Raw genomic sequence first — 24,496 nt, forward strand, 5'->3', positions numbered from 1 at the left:
CAAGGTAATCTTATTCTGAGCACATAGAATCTGCTATAACATTTCAGATGTAAAGTTGCAGATATTTGTAATTATTTTATTGTAATATTTTGAAGTTGTAAGAGAAACCTTTAACAAGGTAAAAGACTCTAATCAAGTCTATAAATTGTAAAGCCTCTAACCAGGTGCAACATTTAGATTAAGTGTTGTAAAATCCTTTAGCAAGGTAGATCTAATAGATCGTGATACTCCTAACAAGGTAAGCTATAAGAAATAGCTAAACATGTAGCTCTAACTGAGCAACCTTTATTATTGCAGTAGTGAAGTTGTGGGTGCCATCCCCACCGCAGTTTTTCTCTCTAACCAAGAGTTTCTGCGTAAACAAAATATATGTGTTATGGAGTGAATCATGTATGATTGTTATTTATTTGTTTTAGCATTATATTATGTTACTGCACTATTCAGTTTATGCATAATAGTAAAGATATTGTTAAGAAAAGGATTTGAAGTACTAATTCACCCCTCCCCTCTCAGTACATTAGCTTTCCATATTGGGCCTAACAGAAACAAGGTGATCATTGCTCTTTGATAACCTGCATTCTTAAAGTTGAATGGTCATTCCTCTTTGATAAGTGGCTCTTTGGTGTCTTTCTATTTTCCCCATGGACAAGTGAATGTTGTCTTCGGTTGATCTTTTGGCGCAATTTTGATTAATCAAACCGGAAAAATCATCCATGAGTGATAGCATTTCATTTCCAGTTGTTAAGTCCACTATGATCTCTATATTAGGGAGTGGAAAGTCATCTTTGGGACAAGCCTTATTAAGATCTCTAAACTTGATGCATATCTTGATTCCTCCAGTATGCTTGGATACTAGGACTAGATTTGAAATCCATTCAGCATGGTCTATAGGTTTGATGAAACCCACATCTAATCATTTTTGTAACTCAATTTTGACTAACAAGGCTATGTGAGGGTGCAATTTCTTGAGCTTTTGTTTGTATGGTTTTACCCCTGGAAGTTAAGGCAAGTGATGTAAGACTAATTCTGGGTCTAATCCAAGCATATCTACATAAGACCATGCAAAATTGATTGGTCTTTGCTTAAAGAATTTGATAAATTTCTCTTTTTCCACTGGATCGAGGGATTTTTCCAGGTGAATGTTACGAACCTTCTCAGCATCGCCGATGTTGATTTCCTCAGTTTATTCTACCAATAATGTTGACCATTCTTTATCAATAGGTAGGGCATCTATTATGTGTTTGGCTTTATTATCACTGTCATTATTAAGAGAGGAGCTTGCTTCTCCAAAATATGCAATTCTATCTAGATCTACTCCATAACCAACTTTGTGATCATTATAAGGGAATCCATCCCTTACACCCAAGAATTTTGCTATGGCTTCGTCATTTTGAAACCAATCTAATTGTGGCTTTCCTTCTTTCCCCCAGTCAATCAAACATGGGTGCATGAGGTGAAAGTCTTTGTTTCCTATTGTCTTAGAGGATCCTCATATCATGCATACTCGGTTATAATCTATTGTTTCTTCATAATAAACTAGTGGTAGTTTGTCTTCGTTGTTAGATGGAAATTCATAATCATGAGAATCTGTGACGCTTTCCATGTACATTTCACTTTATGATTATGTGTCACTTAGTTGCTCTTGTTTTGGTAACTGAGTTTGTTGTAAATGAGTAGACCTCCTTTCTGTTGTGGATACCCTTCTTAAGCCTAGTATTGGTCTTTGCAGTCTTTCTCCATTTGATTCAAATGGAGGTGTTGAAGTTGTTTCTCTTGGCAAAAGTATTGACAATAACCAATGATTTGGTTCATTTGTTGTTGTTAAGCTTGTATCTGTGACCATGTTTGCTTCTGTAGATTATTTAAGTACTATACTGCTAGATGTCTCTATGTTAGGCTCTTGCAGAAGTTGCCTCATGTCTTCACCATCTCATTCCATGATAGGAGATGTTTTTGGTCTCTTTCTTTTTTGGGGTGGGGAGAAATACATCTTTGTTGATGACTAATTTTGAGGTATGAATTATGAGGGTAGACTTGGCTTGTTCAATATATCCAATGTACGTTGTCTAGTATCTATTATTTGTGGCACCTATTTATATCCCAAGCCTTGATTCATTAGGTCTCTTCTCCAGTCAAAAGGGTTATGGTCCTGTTTGGATGAGGTTCAGCCTCAGTTGACACGTCCTTTTGAGATTATGCAGCACAGGAACAATATGGATCAGGCTATGGGATTGATGGCTTTACACATTTCTGACAGTCTTCAGTTTCATCTTGAGGGTTGTCTCACTCCTCGAGCCATTTGGACCAAGTTTGAGGGACTTTTTGGTACTGTCAACGAGTTCAGAGCTTTGCAACTTGAGGCAGAGTTAACTTCCTTGGTACCTGATTCATTTCCTTCTATTGAGGACTTTTTGATGAAGTTCAAACAACAAAGATCTATCTTGCAAGGTTGTGGTAAGACTAAGACTAATACAGAGTGCATTTTCCTGATTCTCTCTAAGCTTCGGGGTCCATTTCAGATCTTCTCTTCGACCTTCTATTCCACCATGGATGCCTTGGGTGCTCGACATGTCATGCCTTCTTTTGAGGTCTTTTGTGATCGTCTGACTCGTGAGCAAGCTAAGCTTAAGCAGTTGGATTCACTTTCAGGTTCACAGAACCAAGCATTGGTAGCCCAGTCCTCCAAAGGAAAATAGAAGCAGAAACCGAAGCCTAAGAAAGATTCAGAGGCTAGTGAGAATCCCTCCAAGCCACCACCTAAGTCTGATTCAAAACCACAATTCAATTCTAAACAGGGCAAATCTTCAAAGTCTGGTGAGTCTTCCTCCAAGACTAAGAAGAAATCAGGTGATCCTTGCAGTTTTTGTGGCAAGGAAGGACATCCCGTTTCCAGGTGTTGGAAATGTTTAGAGGCTTTGGAGGAAGCCATGCAGCAGCATAATATCAGTGCACCACAGCCTCCTTCACAGCCCACAGGGAAAGGTCATGCTCTTTCTGCACGAGCATTGTCCTCAGCGTCCACTTGGATTCTAGATTCTGGTGCCTCTCACCATATGACACACACACAGGATTTGGTCACCGCTCTTGCTCCTACAGGCACTCGACATATTGCAGTTGGTGACTCAGCACAACTTTTCGTTCAGGGTTCTGGTATTGTTTCATTGGATGGTGGTTGTCTTCAGGATGTGCTTTTGGTTCCTGACATTTCGACAAACCTTCTATCTGTTTATCAGATTTGCCACTTTGGCTCTGGTAAGACAGTTGAGTTCTCTCCACATGATGTGGTTATTCGAGATCTTCATGATCCTGACTTGGTTGTGGCTACTGGGAGTGTGGATTCTGCATCTCACTTATATAGTTTTGATGGCTTTGAGAGTTCAGACACTGTTGGTTCCTCTCTTATAGCACATGCAGATTCAGTGAGCAGGCTTTGGCATGAGCGTTTTGGTCATGTCAATTACAGATATCTACAGCAGATGAGTACACAGGCACTTGTGATTGGGCTTCCACAGATTTCTTGTACAGATGGTGTATGTCGTGGTTGTGTCCTTGGCAAACATCATCGAGATCCTTTTCCTAAGGGTCGAGCCTCTCGTGCTAGGGCAGCCCTAGAGTTGGTACACAGTGATCTTATGTCCTTTTCGACTCCTTCTTTTTCAGGGGCCCGTTATGTACTCACTTTTATTGATGACTTCTCCAGACGTACATGGGTGTACTTTCTTAAGTACAAGTCTGATGTCTTTGACTCTTTCAGGAAGTTTAAGACATTTGTGGAGAAGCAATCTGGACATTCTATCAGGAGGATACGCACAGATAATGGGGGGGAGTATGTAAATCAGGCTTTCAGAGATTTTTGCACTGAGCATGGTTTACAACATCAGTTTACAGTTCCTTATACCCCTCAACAGAATGGTGTTGCTGAGAGAAAGAACAGAACCTTACGGGAGATGGCAAATTGTATGATACAGTCTCGAGCTATGAGTTCTTCATTTTGGGCTGAGGCAGTCAATTGTGCCAATTATATTCAGAATCGAATGCCCCATAAGGCATTACGACATATGACTCCTGAGGAGGCTTGGACCCATGTCAAGCCTGATGTTTCTACATTCTGAGTTTTTGGTAGTGAGGCTTGGGCATTTATTCCTGATGCTCAGTGGATAGCCATGGAGAGGAAGAGCCGACCACTCATATTTGTTGGCTACTGTGAGGATGTTAAGGCATACAGGTTGTTTGATCCTGATTCCAGAGAGGTCTTGTTTCGGCGGGATGTCCAGTTTGATGAGTGCTATCCTCAGATGGATTCTCCATCACCAGCTTCTCCCTCATTGCCTACTCCTTCCTCTTCATCTCTTGAGGATTACTTATCTATTGAGGATGATGTAGATCATGATCCACCATCTCCACCACCACCAGTTGCTCCGTCTTTGCCGAAGTGGGCCCGTGATACTGTTGATGCAGCTGGTTCTTTGGCAGGTGATCCTTCAGATACTCATCGCACTCGTGCTCAGACATCTGGTTCTAGTCTTTTGAGTCATACCCTTTCAGATGATCCTCAAAAGTTTTCAGAGGCGACAGGACACCCAGAGTGGGATAGGGCCATGGATGAGGAGTATTCTTCTTCGATGAAGAATCATACTTGGGATCTTTGTCCTCTTCCTAAGGGAAGAAAGTTGGTTCGGTGCAAGTGGGTGTATCATACCAAGTATGCTGCAGATGGTTCTATTGATAAGTATAAGGCCCGTCTTGTTGCGAAGGGGTTTTCTCAGGTAGAGGGTATTGACTACTCTGAGACCTTTGCTCCTGTCGCCAAGATGAATTCTATACGCCTGGTACTTTCACTTGCAGCTTCACAGGGATGGACAGTGTTTCAGATGGATGTGAAGAGTGCCTTCTTGCATGGAGACCTACATGAGGAGATCTATATGGAGCAGCCTCAGGGTTTTGTGCAGGACACTTCTTTGGTTTGCAGACTTCGACGTTCATTGTATGGTCTCAAACAAGCCCCCAGGGCTTGGTATGAGAAGATGGACTCCTTCTTGCTTTCCTCACACTTCACATGCTGTCATTCCGATCACACAGTCTATATTCAGCGTCAGGAGGGTGATCTTTTGATTCTAGTGCTATATGTAGATGATCTCATCATTACAGGTAGCTCATCCTCCATGATTCAGAGTGTTCAGAGAGCTTTGATGGAGCAGTTTGAGATGACCGATCTTGGTCTCTTGCACTTCTTTCTGGGTCTACAGGTTATTCAGTCTTCGGATGGGATTTCCATTTTTCAGGAGAAGTATGCTCTTGATATGCTTCAGCGATTTGGCATGCTTGATTGCAAGTCTGCCCCCACTCCATTTCAGTTAGGTGTTGTTTTGTCTTCCACTTGCTCTACTCCTTCAGTAGACCCCACTTTATACAGGCAGTTGGTTGGCAGTCTGTTGTACCTGACACATTCTCGTCCTGATCTTTCCTTTGCGGTTGGCCTTGTCTCTCGGTTCTCCCATGATCCTCATGAGAGCCATTGGCAAGCAACCAAACGTATTTTGAGATATATTCGGGGCACCACACATTATGGCATTCACTACTCTTCAGGATCCCCTCACATCATTGGCTTCACTGACTCCGATTGGGCTGGTGATGTCAATGATCGGAAGTCTACTTCTGGCTTTGTTTTTTGCCTTGGTTCTGGTCCTATCACATGGTCTTGCAAGAAGCAATCTGCTATTGCATTATCATCTACAGAGGCTGAGTACCGTGCAGCAGTGTTAGCCAATCAGGAGGTTTTATGGCTTCGACAGTCGATGACAGAGTTTGGGTTTCCTCCAGATTGTCCCACTATTCTTTGGTGTGACAACCAGAGTGCCATTCACATTTCACGCAACCTAGTGGAGCATCAGCGAACAAAACACATTGAAATCCACATGCACTTCATCAGACAGTTGATTCAGGATGGTTCTCTCATCTTGGAGTATATTCCTACAGAGGAGTAGGTTGCAGACATCTTCACTAAACCTTTGGCATCTCCGCGCTATCTTCAGTTGTGCTCAATGCTTGGGGTGAAGGAAGTTGTCCTTGGGGGGTCTCAGTGAGGCCTTCCTTCCTTCATCTTTTCTTTTCAGCATGATTCTTTATCTCTTTTTGGAGAGGAGTTTTTTCCCACTGGGTTTTCTCCTTTACTCCACTTTATAGAGATTTTCTTGTATTTGGGTACCTCATCAGGCCTTGTTGCCGGGACCCTCTTTTGCATTGTAGTTCCTTTGCTTTCTTCTGCATTGTTTGTAGCTGCATTGTAGCTCATCTTAAGGGGGGGTGTTAGAGTAAAGTAATTAATTAACTTTGCTCTCCTCTTAAGATTTCTCTTTATGCATACATTAGTCATTTAATAATTAATATTTAATTATTAAATGCTCACACCTTAGGGTTAGGTTTTCCTTTTGGTGTTGATCTCCTTTATAAGGATTGATCTCTTGTATTATTCATATTCTTGATTTATTTTTCTCTGATAATACATCTTTTCTCTTTGTCAGAGCCAAAACCCTTGTATTCGTTCTCTCTCTTTCTCTGTGACAGGTTTCTTGCATGCAGGTTTCTTTTGGGTTCTGTGGATTTGTATTTCTCAAATCCTACAGTTATGTGGTAAAATAGGTTCTAATATTCCTTTCTTTTGTAGTCCTAATCTTGTAGTGCCATCATATCCATGTTCTTGTAACATCTTGTAGCCATTTTTGTATTGATGTAGAGGTATCCTGGGTACTGCCATGTCATCCTCCTCTCTATATATCCAATGATTGATATCTTCATTTAGAGATTCTTCTTGTAGGTCACCCCATCTAATAAAAGAACAAGAATTTGAATATTTTACTATTTATTTTCCTTTATCTTGCTTCATTGTTGTCTTTTGAGGCTTCCCAAAGGACTTGGGAGAAAATGATGATTGTTTGTCATCTGATGTGCTCGAAATGGAATATTCTCCACAACCAACTTCTTTAATATGCAAAGAAGATGTGGTTGGTGTATTTTTCTTCATTTATTTAATTGATAATGATTCCATTTGTAGGTGAATATGAGCTTCCTGATTGTTTGGTACTTTATTATCTGAGCTTGCCCTTAAATGATTACAGTGTTGATAAGGGTTTGGGTCACCATGGACAGTGATCTCTATACCATTGTATGGGAACTTTACACATTGGTGAAAAGTTGATGATACTGCTTGCATTGTATGTATCCATGGACGACCTAACAACATATTGTACCCTAGTTCTCTGTCTAGGACTTGAAAAGTGATATTTGTTGTAGTTGGTCCCACTTGTACTGGTAAAGTCACCACACCCTTAGAAGGGTGTTCCTCATCATCATAGGTTATATATTGATTCTCTTAGTAGAGTCAATATAATCTTCAAAATATCCCAAATCTTTGATCAAATGTAGAGTGCATATTTTGAGGCCAGCACCACCATCTATAAGTACTCTATGAACCTTTTTTCGATCAATGAAAGCTTCTAAGTGCAACAGATCATTATGCATGAGTTGGTTTGTAGGGACATCCTGTTCAGTGAATGTGGCCTTTGAAGCTGTCAAGTTTCCCAGCATTGATTGAAATGTGTTCTCATCAATATCTCTAGCCACAACCAAATCTTGTAAGGCTTTATACAGGACTGCTTTATGGGTTGGTGATATGCGCAACAAGTCAAATAACGAAATTTGGGCTGAAGTTCACTTCAACTAATCCACCATATTATAGTTGCTAGTTATTGAAGGTTGGTTCGAAGGTACTCCTTGTAATGTGTATTTTGTTCTTCTGGTAGTGACGACACAATATCTGGTTTTAGTATTCACTGTGATTGTAGCTACCATTTCATGTCCTTCACTTAGTGTGTTAATGGCATAGTCAAATGCTACATTGGTATAATTAGTAGTATTGTTTTGTGCATTAGAAATGAAAGCCTTTACTTTGTCATGTTTGACAAAAGGATCTTTGAAAATGGTATGATCTATATTTGGTTCTTTATTATCCACAGTGATGTCATCTTGATCTATGAGATCTTCGATGAGGTTCTTCAATTTGTAGCAACTTGTTGTCTTGTGACCCTTATTATGGTGATATTCGTAGAAATCATTGTCATTTCACCAAGCAGGCTTAAATGGACTTGGTTCATATAGCCTAGCTTCAGGTAAAGTTATTGCATTTCTTTGTATGAACTTCTTTAGTGCTGATTCAATAGGTTCTCCGAGGGGTGTGAAGCTCCTTTTAGGTGTGCCTATCCTTGGAGGCCTTGGATTATTTGACTGTAGTGCATTGGTGTTGTTTGTCTGGGACTAATTCTTCTCGGTTGGTCTTTGTAGAGATATTATTGGTTGAGCTCTGTTCACAATACATGCATCAACAACTCTGTCGTTTGTGACATTTTTGTTTCTAGACCAAAATTTTGGTCTTTCATTGCTTGTGCTGGTGGTTGGTCCACTATCCTTGTGGTGTTTCAATATCCCTTGTTCTAATAGGCCTTTCTCACATTTGATGCATTTTTTTGTTATGTCTTTGAAATTACTTAAGCATTTCATTTGTAATGGATATTTAATCGGAGGCACAAGATTTTCATTAAAGATGTCTACTTTCTCTTCTTCACGGATGTGACTGAGACATCTATGATACAGGCCTCTCCATCTTTGTAAGAATGTAGCGAAAGTCTCACCTTCTTTTTATTTTGTTGCACACAAATCCATTAATGTGATTGGATTATCTATGTTGAAGCCAAAGTTGGATATAAATAATTCATCTAATTCTCCCCATGAAGTCATTTGTGGCGGAAGGTGCAAAAAACATTCTAATGTTGTCCCTCCCAGGCTCTTTGAAAATAATCTCATCAAGTATGTATCATTGTGAGCTACTTCAATGCATGCCATGAAGAATTCTCTTATATGATCTCGAGGATCTCCTTTCCCTCTATATTTGTCAAATTTTGGGGTTTCAAAGTATGGAGGAAAGGGTGGCATGTATAATTTTCCATCAAAAGGATACGGACAGAGATATTCCATGGTGTAGCTCTTTTTATCATTCCCCACTTGTATACTGGCCATTTGCTTTTGAAGGTTCTCCATTTGTTGAATCAGAAGTTATGTTTGGGTTATTGGTGTGTTGACCTGATGAATGTTCCCTACAAAAGGAATAGTATTTGAGTACCTTTGAGCTTGTTGAAATGTAGATAAACTAGGTAACTATGTCCCATAAGTCCTAGCAGGTGGTGTGAAGTATGCAAATTGTGGAGTAGCATTTGGCTAAGCCAAGCTTGTTGTCCCTGGATTCACATTCTGACTATTGTAGGTGGAACCAACCAAAACTATTGGTTGAGTTATTTTTGCCAAGGTAGTGGTGTGAGATATTGGAGCTTGTAGTATCATATTTGGCATTGTCCATGTTGTAAGATTGGCACTTGGTGGTGCTACTATCGACTGTATTGAGGTGGTAGCCGTATTTACATTTTGAGATATACCTTCCATTGTTGTAGCAATTGTTGCTTGTGTTTGTGTTGTAATGGGTATTTGAGGCATATGCTGGTTTAATGTCACACCTTGTGGCAATATTGTTGAAATATCTACCCCTGGTGGTAACTTGGCCCCATTTTGTACTAAGAGAGCGAGATACCTATCTCTGTCACTATTAATGAGAGCATTGAGAATCATTAATGTTGTGGGATCTTGTTGGGCTGCTTCGAGCTCTTCCTTTGTCAAATTATGTCATATTTTATCAATGGAAGGCATCTTGTTTAGGTTTGTTGACATTTTGCGGGTGTGTAACCCAGTGTTTTTTGTTGTGTGGATAGATCCATATTCCATGTTGGGTTGACCAAAGGGTCATTGTTAGGATCCATTTGAATTTTTGTCTTTTGAGCACGCGTTAATGGCATGAATATTGCTTTGAAGTGATCTTGACTCTCTAAGATGTGTATACAAGACTATTAAATGCAACTAAATATGCTTCTATGACTTCCTAAAATGCAGACAATGTGATCTATGAATGATGACTTATTATCTAGGATTCCTAAATTCAAACACAAGATTTTCAGCATATTGTCGGAAAGCTTCAAACTCTGCCTCTTCTTTAATTTGGTTTTCGAGGTCTATGTCTATCTGCACTGATTTTCAAACTTCTTTATCTATGACACTCTGGACTATGTTGTATTGGTTTTGATCAATTATCAATTCTTCAACAAGGATATTTAAGCCGTCAATTATTTCTAATTGAACATTGTTTACCCTAAGATCGAGTTGTTCAAATGGAAATTGATCGTTTCCTTTTAGACCCATGCATTGAAGACTACTATGCAGACAATGCAGACTCTAGAAATGAATGAATGATACCTAAAATGATTGTCTCTTCCAACACGATTTGAGGAATGTTTCTATGGTTTTCTATACCAATTGTCTAATGGCTTCTTTCTAAGCTACTCTTTGTATCTTTTTCCTTAGTTTTTCATCGAGACGAATAGACTTTTGGATTTCATCATCTATGAAGGCCTCAATTGTATCATATTGGACACGACTGACTCTTACTTCCCAATTAAGGTTGTCTAAGCCAAAAATTATTATGATCCATCCTCTAATACCCATGGACTTAGGTATGATTCCTATAATTTGATGCAATACTAATCTTTCATCCTCTAATACCCATTGATTTAGGTATGATTCCTATAATTTGATGCAATACTAACCTTAAGACAATTTGGTGAAATGACTTGTGTGATGATTCTAATGGAACCTCTACATGAACTAAATACCTAGGACCTATGATCACTTGAAAGTAACATGTTCATCATCTTTGAATTTGTGCAAAAAGGTTTGGTTTTGACGTTGTTGAAATTTGTCTTTGCTGAAGTTTTGATCTTTTGGAGACTCAAAATTTTGACTTTGTTTTGATTTGTATTTTCCAATGTTTTGAATTTGTTGAAGTATAGAAAAGGACACAACAGTCACATCAAAAAGAATAAAACCATGAATATATCAATTGTTTAGGAAAGTTTTTCAGATTTCCATGAATGTTGGAATCTTTTTCAAGACTCGATTGTGTGTTCATTGTATTTGGCCAGTTTGATATCAGATAGACTCTCCTAATGTCATAAGGTTACAAGTATTATAACAACCCACATCTTGATACTCTATCATCTCAAACAACCGTGTCACACCCTAGGGTGCACCCATTTTTTTGCCTTTTTTTCCAGAAATTAGACCAAAGAAGATTGTTCCTCAATTGGCCTGTTATCCTGGGAGATTTATGGTGAGTGTCTTGGGGGCAGATTCTTCTGCACCCTTGCACTGTGATAAAATAAGTGTCTGGTTATTGACTCGGCTTGGCTTCTAATTTCTATGGTGTTTAGATAGGGTTCCGTTCAAGTGGTCACAATCAGCAGTGTTTTACACTCCGTTGAGGGAGGTCTCCCAGTCTGTAGAGGTTACGCTCTACAGATTTTAACGTACCATATAGGCATTGAGGGAGGCATAACTCCGTTGTGACAACATGTAACACTTGTTGCATATGATTTTCATGACATATGCATTTGATTATAGCGGCTTGGATTACTTGGCTTTAGCCATTGGCCACTTAGGTTGTTCCCCTCTCACCGGCCTTAATGGTGCCCTAAGGGAAACTCGAGAGGGCAGGCCTTCTAAAGGATTTAATTGCAAGACTTAAAGGAAAGCATGAAAGAAGAGTCTGGTTTTTTTATCACCCATTGAAGGGGAGAGCATAATACCTATCCCTTCGAAGACACAAAAGACAAAGTTCTTTTTTATCCCTTCATTGCAATGATTTTCTATTCTAAGTGGAGATGTAGCTCCACACAGACATGGTGTTCATTTAACTAGCATAGCAATGATGAAACTTGTTTTGTTCTTTATTAGATCACCAAAATTAAATATTCCTACTCTAACCCTATAGAAAAGATAACATTAGTCAACACATGGTGGGCTATCCAGCCTAATTTTTCAGGGTACAGAGTTTTGTCTTTTCACAGACAGAAAGATGTCCTGGTGAAAACCAAAACTACAACAAAATGAAAAATAAAAAACTAAATCAATCAAATGCAACTAAACTACTAATCAAATGTGAACTAATATCATATCAAATATGACATGATAAACCATCAACTATGAATTACTATGTAAGCAATTGCGATAATATGTGATAGCAATTGCGACTTTTTTTTTTGAATGTTTCGAACTTTTAACAGAAAAATAGAAGAAAAAGAAAGAAGATAGAAGGGTTATTCTACAATGATATTGTTCCACACTACACGAGCCAAAACATCAATTTTGTCAAAGAAATTGTACTTGGTTAGAAAATTGTGGATGGTTTTGTGATACTGAGTGATCTCCTATTTTTCTTCGATCTCACGGAGCTCCCTTTCAGCCTTTAAAAGCCTCTGATAAGCATTTTGTTGTCTCCTATTCTGCTTTGCCTTTCTTGCACCTGAAATTTGGAATCTCACCTTTCCTATCATTGGATTAGATACATTTTATATGCAGAAATCAACTTTTCCAAAATTCGACAAAATTTTAGGGTTAGATGTGCAAGACAAAATCATGCAAAAACGACACAAGAATTTCTTAATTGGCAATCTTTTAGAGCAATTGTGATCTGTTTAAGCAATTGGGATATCTTGTCTAATCAATTTGATGTCAGAGCATATGATATCAGTAATTACAAATTTATGTGTATTCAATTGTGACGTCGAATTTCCTCTGCACGTAAAAATTTGTAAAACATGTCAAAACAAAAAATAAAGGCCAGAGTGTATTCACATCGGGTTCACCAAATGTTATTGGGCAGTAAATAGGCATAAATTGCATAAATCAAATTATCAAAGAGCAAATCACAACTCTAAATCTAATACTCCTAAAAAACAATGAAATAATGCAATCATCAATTGAATTGAAATAGTCTATCTAAGACTCCCTCAATTGACATAGCAAGGATTCCATTTCTCTTCTCCATTGTTGTTGATGTAGGTGGTTCTCAGGTATTGCACTTGACTTCTTGCATAAGATAGACAATAATTTTGAAGATTGCGATTCTATATTGAATTGAGAAAAGAGGTTGAATTTATAGATTTTTAACACAAAGGGGGTGTGAAATAGAACTCAAGTGTTGATTGAGAGACAACTGATTTAGATTGATCAGTTAATAGAGTTGATTGATTTGTTAACTTATTTGATTGAGTAGTCAACTGGATTGTTTGAAGAGTGAACTCCATTGATTGATCAGTAGACTGAATAGATGGATTAGTTGACTGGATTGATGGACTAGTCATAAAAAGTTGATTTTGAGTTAAAAATGATGATTGATTAGTTAACTGAGTTAACTGATTAGACAATTGATTTGATCATTCAATTCTGATTTTAGCATGTGTTGTAGGAATTTGAAATTGAATTTGATTTTCATTTTCAATCTGGATTTTAATTTGGTCATTCGAATGCTGAAATGCACATGAAATTAATTGAAATTCAGATTTGGGGAAATGTGAATTTGATGATTTGAAATTAATTGAAATGAAGTGAGATTCGAATTTGGGAGAAATGAGATGAAATTAATTGAAATTATAATTTGGGGATTTGGAGGAATAATTAATTTAATTTAAATTATTTAAATGAAATTATTTAAACTTACGAGATTGAATTAATTAAATAATAAAGATTATTTAACTAAGGAATAACTCATAATTAATTAAATAATTGATATTTAATTAATAATTGAGATAGGGTTAACTGATTAAAATGATTTGAGAATAGAAATAGAATAATTAGAAGTGTTGAAGGGCGATGATTAGAAGAAATAGTTAGTTTAATCAAATAATTAAATAATTACTTAATTAAATAGATGAATAATTAGTGTAGAATTAATGAGACATTTTTAGGTGTCTACAATAATATCTAATTGTTTGGAGTATTTACTTTTAATTTAACAAACTTGCATGGTTATTGTTGTCTCTTCGTTAACTCTTATACATCTTTTGTATTTTATTTTTAAGCAATTCTTGTAACTGTCTTCTGTAACCAACAATTCCACCTTGATTGAATAAGTCACTTGAACCCTTAGTTACCCAAGCACCATTGTGACCCAACAAACAAGACCTTGGGGAGCACGAATTTTGTAATCATGGGTCTTTTCAGGAGAGGCTCTGCCCTTGCGAAGCTTGCATGTAGGTGAGTATAAAAGGCCCATCAACATAAAGTAGTGCTAGAAGGAGGGCCTTCAACAGAAGATTCTGAAGTTGTCGTAGATCATTACAACATGATTTAAGATGGTACTCCTAGGATACCATCTCATCCCATTCCTACAGCCAAACTTGGGTTATGAGCAAGAATAAGTCATCACCGAATTGTATTCCCTCGACTAGAATAGTAAGAGGAGTTACACTAATTTATTGTGCATGCGCGAAGTCCTCAAAAAACAATGATAGAAGGCTAGATGCATAGAGGTTGATGCCCAAACAGAACTCACTGCACAGAGAAACTAGGCCCAATAATATCAACCACCCTAGTCACCTCTTCTTCAACCCCATCAAAACTCAGAAAAATCAAGCTGGAGCAGATCTCTTCTTTCTCACTTGAAAATTTCTAAAGAGTTTTGTGGATTTCTACAAGTCCTAAGAGGTTCATTGAGTTAGGACCACCCACTAGATAGCAAAGAGACAAAGGGGTGGAAAATATTCTAGCCACATCTTCCTAGCAACTCCATACAGTCAACTCTCCTACTCAACTTATCCCAAGTTCATAATCAATTGAATCCCCTTTCATGAACCAAGCTCCACCACCATCACCACCCATGTCATTTCTCAACTAGGCTCAATCATCGTTGGGAACCATTCTTGGTGGAATTCATGAACTACCTAAGAATCCTAACAATTTTTGTACAAAGTTTGAATTTGGGGGAGATAGGATGGGTGAAGAACACATTGAAGCCTTCAAATATGCCTTAGTGTGAAATAATGTCCAACATGAGTACGTAGCATGTCATCTTTGTTGGCATTATGTGGACCGGTATGTGGACATAATGACATTGTATGTTGTCATTGATGTCAATATGTTGAAGAGGTATGAACCAGCATATGTGAGAACCAGTATAACACTGTGAACTGACATTTGTGCCAAAGTGAAGTGGTGTGCTTGTTCAAGATGAACCAGCATATGATTATGGGAACCGGCACATGGAAGCATTGTATGACTACTGGTTGGTAGTCTCAACTTTAGGGTTTCTGGTTGAAGTGCTTCAAGCCTGTATGGCTCAACCTGTGATCTTTGTGTAATGAGTAAGCAGTATATCAAAGAACAGATCGTGTTGCCACGTCAACCTTGCACGCGTGAAGGATCTTGCATGAAGAAGACTATCCCTATCTACCTTGGGAATGTGCGAAGTTTGTAAATGGTGAAAACGCGTGATGGATTATTAGCCACCATGAAATTGGTGGATAATGAACGATGGAGAATGTCTTGAGATTTATTCAAGATCTACTGCATTTAATACAGTATGATCAACGATCAGGATTGAATTGTTTGAATTCCTTAACCTAACAAGTCTAGCGTTTAGGGTTTATGCTACCGACCTATTTATTGTCCTATAAGGTTGATGTTGTGATTCTTTCAGAGGTCGTTGGCAAAAGATGTGTGTGAGTATCCAAGAGAAGGGATATGAGATCCTTGCTAGACCAGAGGAGAGAAGTGATACCTGCAGAGTGTAAGTGCAGAAGGTGAAGAGGAGCTTAAGCAGATCTGCATTGGCATTGAGTGTTGTTACCAGATCATTGTAATACCTGTTGATCTCTAACCACCTCAACAGTTGGAAAATCCCCTAATAGGGTAGCCTTAACCGGCTTGCTATAAATCCCCTAATAGGGTAACTCAAAGTTATTGACATCTAGAAAGCTAGAGAGCTTTGGAAATCCTTTAGCTATTGAGTTCTTGAAATCCTCTAACAAGGTACCCTTAATAGGGTTTAACCCTTAACCGGGTGATCTCTAACAGGATTGGTTCCTAGCAGAACCTTTTGTAATGTCTTTAACCGGACAAGGCTTCTAACAGAGCGGACTTCCAAAGAGTTCAACAACAAGATTGTGGGTATTCATCCCCACCGTGGTTTTTCCCAGTTGGGTTTCCACGTGAAAAATATGTGTGTCATGTGTGATGCTTTGTTATTACTTGTTAAGCATATGATGGTTCTGTGTTTTATGCCTGTCAATAAAACATGTTGAACTAGCTGTTGTGAAGATATGATGATAGATTACCTGTTCATACATAAGGGTGAAATGGTAGTGTAGTTCTAAGTTGAGTGGAAAGCTCAGTGAGTAACCAGTTTATGATTGTTTTAGTTGTTCTGAGTTTTACCGATTGCACTATGTTTCAAACTGGTGTCACTATTTGCCAGTCATTTGGAGTGATTGTTGTTGAACCGTTTTAGGTCTGTATTTTGTCTATACTGATTCACCCCCCCTCTCAGTACCAGTTTAGTACTATTCATTCATCATTGATATATCAATTGGTATCAGAGCTCTCTACGTCCTCTGTGTTGTAAGCTTAACCGCTTGAAGTAAAGATCCCAGTCAAATGATGAAGAGGGAAGGTCCAAAGTTTAATAGGGAAAATGTCAGTATATGGAAAGATAGGATGAAGATATTCATCAGAAGCATGGGTGCTCAACACTAGAGTTATGTTGAGAATGTCTATGTTGTCCCTACTGGTACTCTCACTGATGACCAAAAGAGAGAGATACAAGAAAATGGGCAAGTCATGGAAGCCGTTATTAGTAGTCTATCTGACATTGAGTTTATTGATGTTCAAGACAAGGTAAATCCCAAAGAGGTATGGGATTCTCTTGAAAATATCTATGGTGGTGATGAACATGTAAAATAGGCTAAGGAAGAAAGCCTGAGAGGGAAGTTTGAAGATATGCAGATGGTTGAAGGTGAGACCATTCAGCAGTATGGAATAAGAATCAATACAGTTGTTGGATAAATCAAGAGTGCAGGTGGTAAAATAAAAGATTCCACTGTGGTAAGAAAAGTCCTGAGATCCCTATTGCTGGTCTATGCAATAAGGGTTGCTGCTATTCAGGAGCTGAGATCAATAGACAAGACTAAGGTATCCTTAGACTCCATCATAGCCAAGTTGACAGCCTATGAGCTAAATAGTTTTGATGGCAGTGTTCAAAAGACTGAATCAGCTTTTAAAGCCTCTGCTATACCATCTAGAAAAGGAAAAGAAGCTACCACTAGTGGTGAACCTAGACAGAGCAGAGAAATGGATGATGAGGAGATTCTGATGGCATTTGAATCTCTCCTTGCCAGGAAGCTTCCTAAAGGAACCAGTAAATACAAAGGTAAGCTACCTTTGAAATGATTTTCTTGTAACTGGATAGGACATATTGCTATAAACTGTCCTAATGGCGATAACAAGGACAAACCAGAAAGGTTCAGGAAATTCAAAGGATGAAACCGGAGAAACTATTTTGTGGAAGTTGATGAAGGTGTCACAGATGAAGATTCAGAGGATGAAGAAAATGAAGATATTGTGTTTGTTGTTGTCAAAGAAGATGTGTCAGACAAGAAGGTTCCAATGAGTGGATCATTGACAGTGGTTGTTCTCACCATATGACTAGTGACTAGAGCAAGTTTCTATCCTTAGAGGAGTATGATGGAGGTGTTGTTCGCTTTGGCAATGATGCACCATGCATGGTCAAAGGATTCTCTGAATGGAAAGAGCAGTGGTGATAATGCGTACTGGGTTTATGGTCTCAGACACAACCTTCTGAGTGTTACCCAGCTGAATGATAGTGGCCTCACTCTGGAATTCAAGAATGGAGTTTGCAGAATCAAAGGAAAAGATGGTGAATTGGTGGCCACCGGCATGCAGAACAAAGGTAACCTATTTCATCTGAATGCAAATATAAGTACATGTCTTATGGCTAAGTTTGATGATAGCTGGATATGGCATATGAGACTCTACCATGTAAACTTTGATAATATTGTGAAGGCTAGTAAGATCAAGGTAGTTAGAGGGTTGTCGGTGCTAAGCAAACCGGATAATACCTTGTGAAGAGAGTGTCAATTGGGGAAAATGTCTTCCTCAACCTTTAAAGGTAAATCTTTCACTGTTGACAACTTGCTTGATCTTGTGCATACTGATTTGTGTGGTCCTATGAAAACTAGAAGTGTGCAGGGTGATAGGTACTTCATGATTCTCACTGATGACTGCTCAAGAATGATGTGGGTCACATTCTTGAAAGATGAGTCTAAATCCTTTGTGAAGTTCAAAGCTTTCAGAGCATTAGTGGAGAAGGAAAGTGGTAAAAGGATCAAGTGTCTCAGAACTGATCAAGGAGGGGAATTCACTTTCGGTGAATTCAACAAGTATTGTGAAGAATTGGGCATCAAGAGGCAACTGTCTACCCCCTGGACTCCACAGCAAAATGGCCTAGAAGAGAGGAATAACCGGACTGTGGTTGAAGCAGCTAGAACCATGTTGATTCAAGGAAAGGTAGCTCACACCTTTTGGAGAGAAGCGGTGAGCACTGCAATCTACACAATGAACTGGGTACTCATCAAGAGGTGAACTAAAGGTATATTCTCCACATCAGTCATGTATTGCATAGTCAAATATTTCTTCAGGATTGATGTGTTGAAGGATGCTACTCCTCAGGGGGAGGAGCATAATGGAATCGAGAAGCTTGTGCCTCCACTTTGGCATTGTTATCAAAAGGGGAGAAGATGTCAAGCGGAGAAGATATCTACAGAAATTGGGGGAGAAAATGTGAAGCGGAGAGATATCTTTGTATATTGCCATCAATGCCAAAGGGGGAGATTGTTGGCATTATGTGAACCGGTATGTGGACATAATGACATTGTATGTTGTCATTGATGTCAATATGTTGAAGAGGTATGAACCGGCATATGTGAGAACCGGTATAACACGGTGAACTGACATTTGTGCCAAAGTGAAGTGGTGTGCTTGTTCAAGATGAACCAGCATATGGTTATGAGAACCGGCACATGGAAGCTTTGTATGACTACCAGTTGGTAGTCTCAACTTCAGGGTTTTCGGTTGAAGTGCTTCAAGCCTGTGTGGCTCAACTGGTGATCTTCGTGTAATGAGTAAGCAATATATCAAAGAACAGATCATGTTGCCACGTTAGCCTTGTGCGCATGAAGGATCTTGCATGAAGAAGACTATCCCTATCTACCTCTGGAATGTGCAAAGTTTGTAAACGGTGAAAACGCGTGATGGATTATCAGCCGCCATGAAATCGGTGGATAATGAACAATGGAGAATGTATTGATATTTATTCAAGATCTACTACATTTAATATAGTATGATCAACGATCAGGATTGAACTGTTTGAATTCCTTAACCTAACAGGTCTAGGGTTTAGGGTTTATGCTACCGACCTGTCTGTTGTCCTATAAGGTCAATGTTGTGATTCTTTCATAGGTCATTGGCAAAAGCTGTGTGTGAGTATCCAAGAGAAGGGATACGAGATCCTTGCCAAACCAAAGGAGAGAAGTGATACCTGCAAAGTGTAAGTGCAAAAGGTGAAAAGGAGCTTAAGCAGATTTACATTGGCATTGAGTGTTGTTACCAGATCATTGTAATACCTGTTGATCTCTAACCACCTCAATAGTTGGAAAATCCCCTAACAAGGTAGCCTTAACCGACTTGTTGTAAATCCCTTAATAGGGTAACTCAAAGTTATTGATATCTGGAAAGCTAGAGAGCTCTAGAAATCCTTTAGCTATTGAGTTCTTGAAATCCTCTAACAAGGTACCCTTAACAGGTTTTAACCCTTAACTGGGTATTGTAGCCATCCCTTAACCAGGTGATCTCTAATAGGATTGGTTCCTAGCAGAACCTTTTGTAATGTCTTTAACCAGACAAGGCTTTAAACAGAGCGGACTTCCAAAGAGTTCAACAACAAGCTTGTGGGTATTCATCCCCACCGTGGTTTTTTCTAGTTGGGTTTCCACGTGAAAAATATGTGTGTCATGTGTGATGCTTTTATCTTGTGATGCTTTGTTATTACCTGTTAAACATATGATGGTTATGTGTTTTATGCTTGTCAATAAAACATGTTGAACTAGCTGTTGTGAAGATATGATGATAGATTACCTGTTCATACATAAGGGTGAAATGGTAGTGCAGTTCTGAGTTGAGTGGAAAGCTCAGTGAGTAACCAGTTTATGATTGTTTTAGTTGTTCTGAGTTTTAATAGTTGCACTCTATTTCAAACCGGGGTCACTATTTACCAGTCATTTGGAGTGATTGTTGCCAAATCGGTTTAGGTCTGTATTTTGTCTATACTGATTCACCCCCCCCTCTCAGTACCGGTTTGGTACTATTCGTTCATCATTGAGTTATCAGTCTCTTTCCCTATTGATTAGGTTATAATGAGTATCACTAGTATCTCACTATGCATGCAAACTCCATAACAAGTTAAAATGCACTTGAGGAAGCCTTTCTTTCATAGTTAAGAGTTTACATAGACCCTGCCACCCTTTATCACCAATTTGCCTCCTTGAGAAAGTTACCCAATGAACCTTTAACTTTGTTCAATACCAAATTCCAAAGAGACTACAAGAGGCTGTGGGATCCATATCAAAGCAATTGATGTAGCCATCAAAGCATATATCCATGCTATTGATTCCTAGATTGCCTTGTTCATCAAGCAAACTATAGGGCAACAGAACTGGGACACCTTCGCTAAAGTTTATGCCCTTTCTCTAAAGATGAACCAAGAATTGAACCAAACCCTTGGAGGATTTGGTCACAACCTCCCTTTGGGCCTTGATTATGGAGCATATAATTAACTCCCTACATCCAACCCATCTACAGTCATTGGAGTTCCTACTATGAATCCAGTTCTATTATATACACCCAAGTAGCATGCAGTGCAGCCATACCCTACACCTACCCTACCTTGGTTTAATACCTCACATGGTCAAATGAATGAGCAACTTTATGGAATTACTTTTTGGCAATGGGTCGATAACATTTTTGTCACCAATAAGGTACCATGAACATCTTCAATTGATAAGACTGAACATCTTTTCGTAGAAGTTGAGGCATTTAAGAAGATGATCTCCCAGGTCACTATTCAGTTTGGACATCTCAAAGTGAACCCTCTGACAGTGCAAAATCAATCCCAACCTTATAATAATAAGAGGAATTACCAAAATCAAGGTTAGAACCAGGGATACAATCAAAAAACTTATAATCAACCATGGAACATTGATCTGAACAATGGCGGGGTACGTCATGACTGTAGACACCCAAAATTGTCCAGTCTAATTAAATAAATATTTTATTTATTTAATTATCTAATCCTAATTCTTCTATTAATTAAATAAATCTTTATTTATTTAATTAATTCATTTATCCTCTTCTAGCCTTATTTCTCATTTAAATAAATACATTTATTTATTTAAATTATCCTTTTCCTAAATTAAATAAATATTTTATTTATTTAATTGATCCCACTTCTTCTATTAATTAAATAAATCTTTATTTATTTAATTAATTCATTAACCTTTTCTACCCATGACACATGTCATTCATCTCTTAATTCATACACTACCTACCCTTTCATTATTTTATTATTTCTTTTACCTACCCTCTAATCATAGCCAACCTCCTTTTACACCTCTCAATCTTATCCCTCCATTTCATATTATGTCTTCTATATAAGGAGATGCTTCCTTCATTATCAAACCCTAATGATTCATCCTAATGATACATTCTAAGGAATCTTATACACTTGACTACACTACGATCCTACTAGCAACCACATTCCGTTCTTTGTTGAGCTCTTATGCACATAAAATCTGAGAGCAAATACATCAAACAAGATCAATGGAGATAGGAAGAATGGAGATCAAAACCCTATTGGACATGTGATGGTATAATCTTTGTGATTTCATTTGATTTGCATTGTCTTAGGTAATCTTCATATGTTATGGTGGATCTCTGTTGTTGTTAGGCTAGGGTTTTGTGGTTTAATTCATTTAGCCTTTCAATATCGTTATTGTTGTTATACATTTTCACCATATACATTTTGGCACTCCCGGTGGGACTCTTGTCCCTTTTTGCATTTAACATCCTTGTTGCAGATGTTTTATTTTGAAGTTGCAGATCTGACGTTTTCGGCAGCATTTTGATATCTCCATGTCTGCGTACTTTCGGATCGCATTTTTTATTATCTGGCATATCTACGACATCTGGAGTCGCGTCTGTGTTATTGGCAATATTTTATTTTGCAGGTTCTAAGAAAGCGTGTTTGTGTTATAAAGTCGCGTCTGTGCTGTTTTTATCCGCGTCTGTGTCCAGAAGATGCGTCTGTGTTCTGTAATCGTGTTTGTGTCTCATAGAACCACGTCTGTGTCACCCAGTCACATGTGTGTTGAGGGTAATTGCATCTGTGTTCACCAGTTTCAAATTTTGGGTTTTTATTGATTCAGTTTTTGGATTTTGCATTTAGGGTTTCAAATCTGGTTTATTTTGAGCTCACATTTTCAGATCTAGCTAACAAAATTGGTGCAGCTTGTCTTGAAAGCTAAATCGTTTGGTTGAAGGCCACTATTTTCACAAAGTCTTTTGGGTTTAAAATTTACCTAACTTGTGTGCTTGTAGGAAGGGGTGATCATTTGAAACAATCCAAACTACTAACAACTCTTTGGTGCAGGTCCTTGGCAAGGGTTTTTAGATTTTTATTGTGTGCCTTGTTTTCATAGACTAGCAAACACTTCAATTGGTGCACTAAAATTGAACCATTGTCTTTTGTGTCTTGAGCAATAGGCTCTTTTTGTTTAATCTTTAGAGGGCCTATCTTCCCATGTGGTCATTAGGACTACTAGTGATAAGAGAACGACCCAAGTGGTATTAAAAGAAAAGCCATCTTCTTCCAAACCACTATAAATAACTGTATTCATGGTGAAAACTATGAATAACGTGTGCTGATTAGTTCATACCGACACTATGTCTCCCCATAAACCCGTTTGATCAAATTTATTTGATCAATTGTAGGGTGTAACCCCTATCGGCTGGGAGCCTTCTGTATTTACAGAGCTGAAAGTGTCACATGTATGGCCACACGAGCGGATGCCCTTACTAGCACCTTTTTGTTTTAGAAGCCCAAATCCTTCTAGTTGTTGGGGCAGGAGGTCGGACCTCTGGTAGCGGCCCACACACATATGGTTCTTAGTAGAGATACAAAGTTTTCCACGGAGAGTTTTTGTGGGGATTGATGCTTGGCTGACCCGAGAAGTGAGTGCCGAGGGTGCAGCCAGTGAGGTCAAGCATCTAAGTATCCGCTCTAAATAGCATAGCCTCGGGGGTAAAACCCCATGTGGGATCAACAACTATTGTCTTGGCCAGCCATAAGAATTGTGCTTGACTTATTTTAAACATTCAAAACATTTAGGATCAAATAGCAAAACATTGTGTCTTTTGTGTCTTCAAGTGTATGCAAAACATTTTTACATCAAACAACACACTTTTCTTGGAGTCATTTTTGAGTCTAGACACTTGCAAACATTGGGTCTTCATCAACACTGTGTCCTCTTGTCACGGAAAATAGTCAAATAGTCAGATTTGGTCACAACAAAACGACTTCACAGATTGGAAAAAATTGCACAAATTTTACATAAATGTGTCTGTGTCAGACATAATAGCGTCTGTGTTCTATAACCACGTCTGTGAAGGGCAGAATCACATCTGTGTTCCAACAATCAACATTACACTTTGCAAAAAATCTCAGAAACGCGTCTGTGTTAAATAGAGCCACATCCGCGTCAGGAAACTGCGTCTGTGAAGTATACAGGCGCGTCTATGTTCAGAATTGAAAAAACTATTACAGTCCAGCAAACAAACACAGTCAGTTTCAGAATTCTTGAGCTTCCTAGGTCATTTCTCCAGGGTTTCATTTAGCATTCAACCTATCTTTGGGTCTCACAAAATCCATCATTGCTTCACATCTCACTTTACATTCACACTTGTCTAAACTTGAGTCAAAAGGTCACTTGCCCTCATCAAGGTTTCTTACCTTTGGGTCTCATTTGGTCTTACTTAGAGTCAAGGTCAACTTACCTCATCAAGAGAAACTATCCTCTCTTTGGAAGTCACACCTACTCTACTACATACATACTTGGTCTTACACTTTGGACATTGCAAGTACACTTCAGATTCATTTACATTCCATCCAACTCTTGGTCTTCCATACTTTTTCCATTTTCATCTAGTCTCACACATCTTGGTTAATACCTAGTTCATGGTTGAAACCCGTCTTCAAAAATCTAGGAGAGAAACTAAAGAGGCTCAAGAGTCTGCAAACATGAGTTCTTATGAGTATGACAATGATATCTTTTTCAATTCTGATCATACTACATTACCTGACATGGATGCCTATAGAAACATTCCAAATGTTGAGAACATGGACACTATAAACAACAATGCTACACATAATGACAATATA

Source organism: Cryptomeria japonica, chromosome 6 (assembly GCF_030272615.1).
Source record: "Cryptomeria japonica chromosome 6, Sugi_1.0, whole genome shotgun sequence".
In the NCBI taxonomy this organism is placed as follows: Eukaryota; Viridiplantae; Streptophyta; class Pinopsida; order Cupressales; family Cupressaceae; genus Cryptomeria; species Cryptomeria japonica.